This window comes from Acomys russatus, chromosome X (genome assembly GCF_903995435.1).
Source record: "Acomys russatus chromosome X, mAcoRus1.1, whole genome shotgun sequence".
Classification (NCBI taxonomy): domain Eukaryota; kingdom Metazoa; phylum Chordata; class Mammalia; order Rodentia; family Muridae; genus Acomys; species Acomys russatus.
The window spans coordinates 79,141,648-79,152,739 of record NC_067169.1 but is presented as its reverse complement, the minus strand read 5'-3'; the positions used below and the strand labels follow the sequence as shown (position 1 = coordinate 79,152,739).

Below are 11,092 nucleotides of genomic sequence, written 5' to 3'. Positions count from 1 at the left end.
TTCACCAGTAACCATGCAGAAGATGGTTGTTAGCTGATGGGATGGGGATGGGCTACTTCTCTCTGAGACTGTGGCCCCTTGTAGGTCAACCATGTCCCAGTGAAAGACCACAGAAACCAGCATTTCTGGGGCAGCACAAATTGGTCTTGAGGGCTTTTTTAAATTTTTTATTTTCGAGACAGGGTTTCTCTGTGTAGCCTAAGCTGTCCTGGACTTGCTTTGTAGACCAGGCTGGCCTGGAACTCACAGCAATCCACCTGTCTCTGCTGGGCTTAAAGGCGTGTGCCTCAGACGCTTTTTTTTTTTTTTTTTTTTTTTTTTTTTGAGACAGAGTTGGATCTCTCAGGAAGGAGATTGGATCTGAAAGTAGTAGAAATGATTATGGCCAAGACATGTTGTGCAAAACTCTTAAAGAACTACTAATAATAAATTATATGTTATTTTTTAAAGGTGGTCTTTGTGGCATAAACCTGTAAATCCAGCAGTAGGGAAACTGAAGCAAGATCAACTAAAGTAAATTAGCCCTTTTTAAAAAATTATCTTCCTGGGCTGGAGATAATGGCTCTGTGGTGAAGAGCACTAGCTGCTCTTCAAAAGGACCAGGGTTCGATTCCCAGCACGCAGATGGCAGTTCACAGCTTTCTGTAATAGCAGTTCCAGGAGATCTGACAGCCACACAGATATACAGGAATGCAGAACACCAATGTTCACAGCATTAATTTTTTTTGTTTAATTGTCTTCCTAGTAAATCAGAGACAGAACAGTTCCTCCCATCCATCTCACTAAATGAGACTAAGCAGTCTGTGTGTATAGCCTGAAAAGGTGTTTAGACCCATTGCCATAGTTTCTTTTAGATCTATTACAGCCTTGCATTGAGATACCTATCTCAGTCATCAAGGCTTATTTCACAACAATTCCACCCTTACTCTTTCATTAGTTACAGCCACTTAAAGCTTGTGTTTGACCCTATTACAGTTTAGGTTTGGTTTGGTTTTCTGAGACAGGGTTTCTCTGTGTATCTATCCCTGCTTGTCCTGGAACTCATTTTGTAGACCAGGCTGACCTGGGACTTCCCTTGTCTCTGCCTCCAAAGTGCTAGCATTAAAGGCATGCACCACCACATCCAGCCACAGTCTTGATTCTTAGTAGCAGTCATTGTGTTAGGAGATCAGGACAAGTGCTTCTCCCCGACCAAGGTAGAAATAACTTGCAAGCTTAAGTAAAATTCATGGAGGCTTGTGCTGGCCAGAAGTCTGATACAAATGGTCTTGCCTAGACATGCCTGCATATTTGTCTCAAGGCATCCATGGAGTAGTCAAAACATTTGCTGATAAGGTACAGGTAGTCCAGCTGGCTCCCCTTTTGCTCAGAGAGCCAGAGCAGCAAAGGAAAACTCTAACAGCTGTTAATTAGGGAGCCAAACTGTCCCATTCCTACAACATCTTTACTTGTTTATGGGAAAATTGATACCAAGAGTGCTTACAAATATTAACTTAAAGAAAGAACTATTATTAATGTTAATAATGAGAAACTTTACAGTTGCTTGGACGCAGGGACAGTGAGGTGGCTCAGTGAGTAAAGGCAGTTGTCCTCTGACCACAGATGTGCCTTGGTGTGTGCACATGTACGCACGCACACGCGTGCACACACACACACACACACACACACACACAGAATAAAAATAATTTTAAATTCCTGCAGAAAGTCCTTATGAAAATCATATTTCGAATTTCCTTACTCCTAGACGAGCATTCTAACAGTGGGAAGAAATCCTAGCCACAGAAAGCCTAGTCAGTAAATCCCTGGAGAGTGGGCTGTCCATGGGCGTGGACTCAGTACCCTTCACTTCCTCAGGACCAGTCTCTCCTGCCTGAAAGTGAAGGAGAACATTGCACAGAGAGGGAAAGATGTTTCAGGCTTATTAGGGTACCAGGGCCAAAGTCGGCTCCATCCGACAGAACCAAAGAGGTAAAATGATGAGGCCTTATTCACACCTAAGGAAACATTTATTTTCCTCTTGCCTCTTTCCTCCTTTTTTTCAATTCTATAAAACTTCCAGACTTTATTAAGCTAAGGAGATAACGTATTTGAATTAAGTACCATTAGGGGATTCCTAAATTCAGAAAAAAAAATGCTTACCAAAATAAATTGCCTAGTTAGTCTAGAAATTAATCTTTTCCTTCTTGATTACATGTTATTGTAGAAAAATTCATAATCATATATATGATTATGTATATAGACATATATATATTCAGGTGCTTCCCTTTTTCTTGTACATGTACTGTTGTCATATTATGTAAACAAATGCTAATTTGAAATGTTTATATTCTGCTTTAAACAATAAATAATTTTACAAATATAGCTTCGACAATCATCTAACTTAATAGTTTTAGATAGGAGATATAATTTTTAAATCTGTGCTGCCTTGTGCCTTGTAGTCAGAAATGTGGGGATTTTTTAAAGTCTTCATATTTTGTGTGGACTAATATTTGTCTGTATGCATGTATTGCAGCATGTGCATGCCTGATTCTCTTCCGCTCCTGAAGATAACATCAGATGCCCTGGAATTGGAGTTACAAACAGTTGTGAACTGAACTCTTGTCCTCTGCAAGAGCAGCAAATGCTCTTAACCTCTGAGTCTTCTCTCCAGCCCAGAAAGCATATTCTTTAATGTGATGTGGAAAACACTGCAAATGTAGAGAGAAGATGCTTTTTATTAACCTCCCCTTTAAGACTACCTTTTTTTTTTTCAGCACAAAAGTTTGAACCCAGGAATACTAGGCGATCACTCTACCACGTAGTGACATCCTTAGCCCAAGATTATCTCCTAATTTATGGGAAAACACATACATGAGTAAAATGTGATTGTTTTCATTAACTAATTTATTTGTTTACTTACATGTTCATCAAAACTTCCTCTCCAGTCCTCCCCTCCCAGTCTCTCCCCTCTTCTCCCGTCTCTTCCCCCTAAGTTCCCTCCCTTAAGTTCTCAGAAAAGGGGAGCTCTCACATGGATATCAACCCACTTTGGCAAGTAGGGCAGGATGCATCTTCTGTTGAGGGTACACAAGGCTGTACATTGAGGGGAAAGGGATCCAAAGGCAGGCAACAGAGACAGCCCCTGATGTTAGAGGTCCCTTATGAGGACCAAGCTGTACATCTGTTACATATGTGGGGGCGCCTAGAACCACCCCATGGATGCTCTCTGGTTGGTGGTTCAGTCTCTGTGAGCCCCTATGGGACTGGCTTAGTTGACCTGTGTGTCTTCTTGTGGTATCCTTGACCTCTCTGGCTCCCTCATTCTTTTCTCTCCCTCTTCTGCAGGATTCCTCCCCTCGCCACCCCCCCCCAAACCCCTCTAGCTCAGCCTATTGTTTGGCTGTGGGTCCCTGCATCTGTTTCCATCAGCTGCTGGGTGAAGCCTCTCAGATGACTGTTACACAAGGTTCCTATCTGCAAGCATAGCAGAATAGCATTAATAGTGTCAGGAATGGTGTTTTGCCATTTTCTATCTTTCCGTTTCTCCCCTCTCCTCCCCTGCCACTTTTCCCTCCCAACTCCATGTTCTCCTTTTCCTTTAACTCCAAATCCACTTAGTGCTCCCTGTGTGTGAATAGGAGTCGAACCATCTACAAATACTACTTTATTTAAAGGAAAGGAAACAAAAATATAAATAAAAGTTAAGTTCTGCAGTAGAAGCCTGCCCCTCGCAATAGCGTGCATGGTAAGAACATACTATATAACACAGGAAAGTCCCATCTTTAGTGTGCCTTAGCCTAAATCCCCTCCCCTCCCCAAAACTATAAAAGTTCCCAGAGTCAGCAGCATTGTGCAACACATCTAGATGAACAAGTGTGGACTCAGAATATGCTAAAGAGTATATTTTAAGCCCCCAACTTGAATTTTATCTTATTTATAAGATAATGGCTATGGGTCTTCCTGTATCAAATTTGAAAATAACTGCCAGGTATTTTCCTTCTTCACATAGCTAAAATGAGTGTTTTGTTGCTCTTGATTTAACAGATTATACCAGCCTCCAGGAAGCATGTTGGGAAAAAACAATCTTAAGACACCAATTCTTAACTCTTTAACTACATGTGGCTTTAACTCTGCCAGCTCAAGACAGCACGCTTGCCTTATTTTCCCTTGATGCAGGCTGGATGGCCTACAGGAGCTCATCATGTTTTACCCAAGGGATGCAGTCTTTTTTTTTTTCAGCATTAAATGACATTTATTGTTCCACAAATCATGAGATCCAAAGAAAGCTAAATAGACAAGCAAAACCCTTAAAACAATTATTAGATAAATTCACTTCTTTCCCAATAAGTGACTGGTACAGAAAGCATGTGGTCACACAGAAGCGAAGGGAAGGGCTGATGGGAATGCTCCCCTCCTAAACGGCCTGCAGAGCTACAGCACTGCCAAACCCAAGATGAAAATATTGAGACAGACTTTTGTTTGTGGCAAATAATTAACCCCCGGTATGAATAAAACAAGACATTAAAGCCTTCACCCACTGAAGTAGTTTGTCTTCTGGAAGAGATTCCACTTAAAAGTGAATCATTCTTACCCACCAGGACAACAAGGGTCAGACAAGCCCATTCACAGCCAGCAATGGAGCAAATGCCGGAGATGCTACATCATTAAAAATGCAAGTTTTTAAAAACTCAGATATGCCACAGACCTCATGAGAGGTCGAGAGTGATGAGAGGTGATGGCAGTGGAGGAAGAGAAAAGCCAAAGTTCCTTTCAGAGCGGTGTGCAAGCACGTGTGATTCCATAAAGAGGCACACCTGTTATAGACAAAGCAGCAAAAATGCAGAGTATCTTATCAGAGTGTATAATCATGATTGTATGTGAGGGGAGAAAAGGAGGGTTATGGTACATTTTAGTGTCTTGTTATGACATCTAGTGTTTCCATGGGTAATTTCGTCTCATTCAAAAAAAAAAAAAATCCCTTTAACACCAAGTCAGAAGCTATCAACAATAACACTTTGTTTCCCTGTTATATCACCAAGTTCTTATGTCTTGGAAAGGGCTTTAAACATGTTTAAGAACAGAGCCCGACTGCCAGGTGGGTGGTGGCAGTGTCCTAACCTTTAATCCCAGCACTCAGGAGGCAGAGACAGGAGGATCTCTGATTTCAAGGCCAGCCTGGTCTACAGTGCATTCCAGAAGAGCCAGAGCAACACAGAGAAACCCTGTCTCAAAAGACCAAAAAACCAAACCAAATAAAAACAACAATAAGAGTGTGCACTTGGAGTCCCAGCTATTGGGGGGATGGGGAACTGGGGGAGATGAGAAAAGGAAAGCACATGAATTTAAAAGGCAAAAAGGTTTCAAAAGGTGAAATCCAGAAACTAAAATGCTAAAAATGGAAGCAAAAGCCAAACGACCAAGTCTCTGTACCTATTAGGGTTTACACTGACCTCTCTCAAGGTACTGCTGAAAGTACAGTTGCTCATCATCTCAGCTTGGCTCTTCCCTGGTCTGGCATGATCCCCTCTGATGCACACCTTCAGACACGATCGCTTATGAGAAGGTGCTCACCTCTTACCTGAACAATACTGCCTTGCCAGCACAGTGCAGCTCCCCAGAGGCACATCCTATCTCCTCCCCAGGTCAGCATAAGGGTCAGGCAACAAAAGCCTGAAAGCACAGAAAGGTAAATGGTCACGGTTAAGTTTTTACATTCATTTCAAACCGTATACAGTGTAAAAAGCCAGCAGAGACTTTCTGGGAACTCTGTCTGCTGGCCCCTGCTAGGGAAGCAAGCACTCGGTGCCCACACCATGGCTGTGAGCTAGTTGCATGTCGCCTGATGTGCTCGCTCTCATGAGGATGCTGGGCTGTGGCAGTGACAATAAGGAGACTTGTCTCTCCTACAGCTCATTAGGAAGGTCATCTTGTGTTTTCAATATGAAACATTTCACAGTAAAATCCAATCCCAAGACTTCTTGGATTCAGTCTTCACACACTTTTAAGCATGACTTTATTTGGTACTGAATAAGAGTTCAGTTTGTAATAAGGTATCACTTCAAAATTATGTGAATACCATCATTATTTTCAGCTTTTACTGTGGAGAATAAAAAACAACTCTCATCTTGAAAGTTCTGAACCATCTGGTCACTGACAAGAATGTGGATACCAGTGGGGCCCTGTCTATAAACCTGGTTAATTTTGTGGAAATGAATATTAAACACCGAGGCGAGTTTTCGAGCAAATTCTGAGGCAACCATTTCTTCCAAGTAGATTGCATGATAAAAACGCAGGGTGTCCCACTGCCATTTTCACCTCCACTGCCTGCAGCTTGTGGCTGCCCTTGCAGCACAGTGCTACTCGCGGCTGCTCCTGGCAGACATAGACGGTTATGCGGGGGCCTAACCGACCTTGACTTCAGGGCATTATAGAGCTGAATTCCATCGGCTGCACCACAAATCTGAACTAAATCCTCCTTTGTCAGCTTTAATAAGTTGGCACCTGAAAAATTAGAGAACAGTCTTGTGTAAGAAGAAAACCTATTTTTGAGCAGCCACTGCTGTGTTTCCTGGGTTGTAGCTGAAGGCTGAATTTGTTCCCCAGGCACCTGTGCAACTCCATCTCCCTGGTTATTTGGGGATGAAGAATTGCTGTCTGGGACACTGCACATGCTCTGTTGTGTGGCTGTGAAAGTGGGTACTGGGGAAGGGCTGTTATTCACATAGGCTGTAGGGGTGTCAGGCCATGGAGAACACTCTGTGAGGATGGTGGTGTCGTAAGATGGCTGATACTTTTCTTTTTCATGAGCTGTTATCTTCTCCATCTTTTCTCGGTCATTTTTTGCTTCCTATCCGCACCTTTAGGCTTAAAAACTTTGATTTGGCAGCTAGCTGAGTGAAGATGATCTGTGTACTCCCCATTTTCATTCTGCTTAAAGGTGTCAACTTGGATCCTAAAAGGCACTCCTTTTTCACCTCCATGCATCCGTGGAGTTAATTCTGTGCTGATGCAGTGCACCTGAATGAAGGCAGATGTGCGCTTTGCAGGGCCCCACAGAAATTCAACTGCATTTAACTGGCTTGGATTTGTTCTTGTGTCAATTATTCCCACAGACATTGGAATATCTAAATCGAGAAGTCTGTCTCCTGGGCGATTCCACTTCCAGCCTTCAAGCTGCTGATGCTCTGTGTACTGTAGCCTCCTGTCATGGAACATCACCCTTATGATGCTCTTTACCAACTTTCCACTGATCTCAGGCATATCTCCCATTTTGCGATTATCCAGCATCCGAATTTCATAAGACTGGCCTTGGTTCAAGTAAGTGAGTGTCTCATCATGCAGTTTCACAGCTGGCGAAGTCGCAGCACACATTACATATTGAAGGGGGGGGGGGGTTGCTTGGCCTCATCGTCCAAGGAAAGGCTGGAATCTTCTTGCTTGAAAATGGGCAATGCCAATACATCACTCATGCTGTAGGCGCCGGCGCCCAGCTCCTGCCCGATGCCAGACAGGCTGGAGTCGAAGTCGTGCACCAGCCCGGACTCGCGCCCGAGCTCCGCGGGCGCGTCCTGAGGGAGGATGCGGGTGAAGCCTCCGGCGGCGCGGCGAGTGGTCACCAGCGGCGGCCGGCCCGGGACGCGGCTGAGAAGAGAGCGGCCTAGGCCCAGCTGTCAGGGCACCGCGCGCCGGCCAGTAGCTGCAGTGGGAGCGACAGGGCCGCGGGCTGCGCCGCCCTCCTGCGGCCGCCGGCCCCGCGCTTCATGCCGCCGCCCGCCCCTGGCGCAGCTCCCGCGGCCGCCGCCCGCCCCGCCCCACGGCCCTGGCTCGCATCCCCCCCCCCCGGCACGCCCGTCTCCCACTCCCGGGCCGCGACCCCCCCCCCCCAGCCCTCTGCCCGCCCGCCCAGGCTCCAGCGCCCTTTCGCCCCGGGCAACCCCGCCGCCGCCGCCGCTCCACCGGCCCGGACGCACCTTCGACGCGGCTCCAGCTCGGGCTCGCTTGCCGCTTCGGCCTCCTCCTCCGGCCCCGCCCCCGCGGCCGCTCCCCTCCCAGGCCCGCCCCGCGCGGCCGGGCGCCTCGTGGCAGCACGGGAGCCTGGACCGAGCGGCGCTGCCCGGCCCCCGTGGCGTCGCGGTCTGGCCGGGATGCGGTCTTAAGTCAAATTTCATACAACACCATGCTGTGAACTGTGAACTGTCCTTTTGCCAGAAAATGAGCTTTTTGTTTGTTTTGTTTTAGATACAAGGCCACACACTGAAGGCCAGGTTGTTCCCAAACTCTCATCAAACCTCCTGTTCCAGCTTCCTGGAGATCACAAGCATGGACTATCATTCACAGATTGGCAATTACTTCTGTTTTGTTGTTGTTGTTGTACGAGGGTTTTGCCTGCATGTATCTACCTGCGCACCAGCAAATGTGGAGAGAAGATGCTTGCAGTACCCCTGGAGGCCAAAAGGAGGCAGTAGATCCCCTGGTACTAATGCTCCACAGCGCGGCGAGCTCCCGTGTGGCTTCTAGGAATCAAACCCAGATTGTCCAGAAAAGCAACCATGCTCTTAACTGTTGAGCCATCTCTCTAGACCCTGGCAATTAGCTCTTTTTTAAAATGAAATAAGTGTGTGTATTAGAATTATTTACAGGAGCATAGATAACTATCAATTAGTACCCACACTCTGGCTACCACTCTCCGCTCCTATTTTACGTGGCTATAGCAGAATTAACCCAAACTAAGCTCAGAGCACTAACTAAAGTCAAAGTCGTAGACACAAACAAAACCAGGCACCAAGAACGCCTACGTTTATGTTGTGTAGTCCATCCTCACTCTTATCCGGGATTCTGCTGGGATTTGCCTTGGGAAGGATAGTAGATCTTGTTGAAGTTGAGCGCATAGAAGAGCTAAAGAGCTTTTCCGCCCACTCCCCCCGCACCCCCCACCCCCCGCCTCCCCGCGAGCGCGCCTCCCTGGCTGCGCCAGGCTCATTCTGTCCGCTTTCAGGCTAGCGCAGCTGTCCACAGCTTCATCAGCCATGATGGGCTCTCTCTCTGATATCTACAAAATCCGGGAGATCAGACAGGCTGGGCCTGGAGGTGGAGGGCAAGATGGGCAGGTAGAACAGAGGGAAACATGGAGGAGTCCATCATTGGTGGAAATGCTTCTGCTGAAGGCTGGGAGGGCAAAGGCAGGAAGGTACGAAAAGCACAGTAGTAAACCGTGTGGATATTGTCGTGAACCATCACTTACAAGAAACCAGCATCACAAAAGAGTGCTGGGCGTGGTGGCACAAGCAAGCCTTTAATTCCAGCGCTCACTTGGGAGCCAGAGGCAGGTGAATTGCTGTGAGTTCAAAGCCAACCTGGTCTACAAAGCGAGGCCAGGACAGCCAAGGCTAACATAGAGAGACCCTATCTCGAAAAAACCATTAAAAGAAAAAGAAAAAAGAGGCCTAGAAAAATACATCAAAGATTACACGAAATCACGCAGAGGCCAAAATTGAAGAGGAGAAACCAGAAAGAGTAAAACCTTTTCTGACTGAGGCTGCAGAGCAAATTAAGCACATTCTTGCTAATTTCAATAACTACCAGTTTTTTCTGTGTTTGTTTGTTTGTTTTTACTACCAGTTTTTTGTTTGTTTGTTTGTTTGTAGGTTTGGTTGGTTGGTTGGTTGGTTGGTTCGTTTGTTTGTTTTTGGTTTTTGGTTTTGGTGAAAAACATGCTCTCCTGGACTACCATGAAGATGGTGTGACTCTGTTCATGATTTTCTTTAAGGATGGCTTAAAAATGGAAAAATGTTAACAAATCGGACCAATCGCCTGTCACCATGACGTATACACCACCAGGACTTAGGACAAATGGGACTGATGTCATCTTGAGCTTTCATTTTGACTGTGATTTATTTGGAGTGGAGGCATTGTTTTTGTAAGGAAAAACATGTCGTGTGGGTTATCTAAAAGTAGAGTGCATTTAAATTCACTTTTTTTTTTTTTAAGAAGAAGAGCTAAGTGGCATCTTACTGAAAAATGAGCTTACCAGAGTAAGCTCTGGGATTTGAAGGACTGGTTTGACTACATCCTGCCCAGTTTTGATGAGAGATAAAAACAAGTACAATCTGTGAAAGAGTCTGTGGTAGGGTTCCTTGCGGGGGTGCCTGAGGGTCACTCATTACAATATGTCATCTAGGCTAGCAGAAGTGGCAAAAATCCATGATAAAGGCATTTAGAAAATTCAAAGTATCAGGGGGCGGGGTGATGAGAATAAGTTCTGTCTTCGAGATCAGACACAGTGACCAGAATTACAGCTTACATCACTTTCACTTCTTCTGCTTCCCCAGGCCAAGTCCTAAGTCAGAAAGCAAACTTTATCAGGCAGGAATAACCAGCTGGTCAAGGCAATCCCATGGGAAAGCCAAATACTACTGTTCTGCTAAAGGAATGGGGTATTACTATTATTATTATAAAAGAACTATTTACCAATGCTGACTGGAATGGCTTGGGGTTTGTTGTTGTTGTTGTTGTTGTTGTTGTTGTTGTTGCTGCTGCTGCTGCTGCTGCTGCTTGTTTTATTTTGCTACATAGAGACCAAGCTGGACTTGAATTTGTAGCCACCCTGCTGCCCACCTCTCAAATGTTGTGATTATAAGCATTTACCATTACATCAAACACTTCGGTTTTCAGTTTGGTTTGGTTTGGTTTGGTTTTTTGTTTGTTTGTTTGTTTGTTTGTTTTGTTTTTGTTTTGTTTTTGTCTATGAATGTTTTGCACGCCTGTGCACCATCTGTGTGCCTGGTGCCTGCAGGGGCCAAAAGACAGTACTAGATCCCCAAGAACTGGAGATGCAAAGTTGTGAGCCACCATGTGAGTGCTGGGAATTGGCGTCCCTTGATCCCTCTGCAAGAGGAGCCAATGCTCTTAGCCTCCAAACCATCTCTCCAGTCCCTGGTCTGGATTTTTTATTGTTGGGTTTGATTCAACAGGCAGGTGTTTTTGCTGAGATAAATCCCTATCACTGCCAATGAGAATGTGAAATGTTAAAGCTGATAGGCAAAATAATCTAGCAATTTTCCAAATAGAATTATCAGACAACTCAGAACTTGTATATTATGCAAATTAGTCTCAA

General features: G+C 45.3%; 2 pseudogenes; one reads left to right on the top strand and one right to left on the bottom strand.

Moving 5' to 3' along the window:
* Window positions 1-5,989: 5,989 nt before the first annotated feature.
* LOC127185371 (upstream-binding protein 1-like) lies at window positions 5,990-7,741 on the bottom strand (annotated as a pseudogene).
* A 627-nt stretch (window positions 7,742-8,368) lies between these two features.
* LOC127185370 (translationally-controlled tumor protein-like) lies at window positions 8,369-9,772 on the top strand (annotated as a pseudogene).
* Window positions 9,773-11,092: the final 1,320 nt, after the last annotated feature.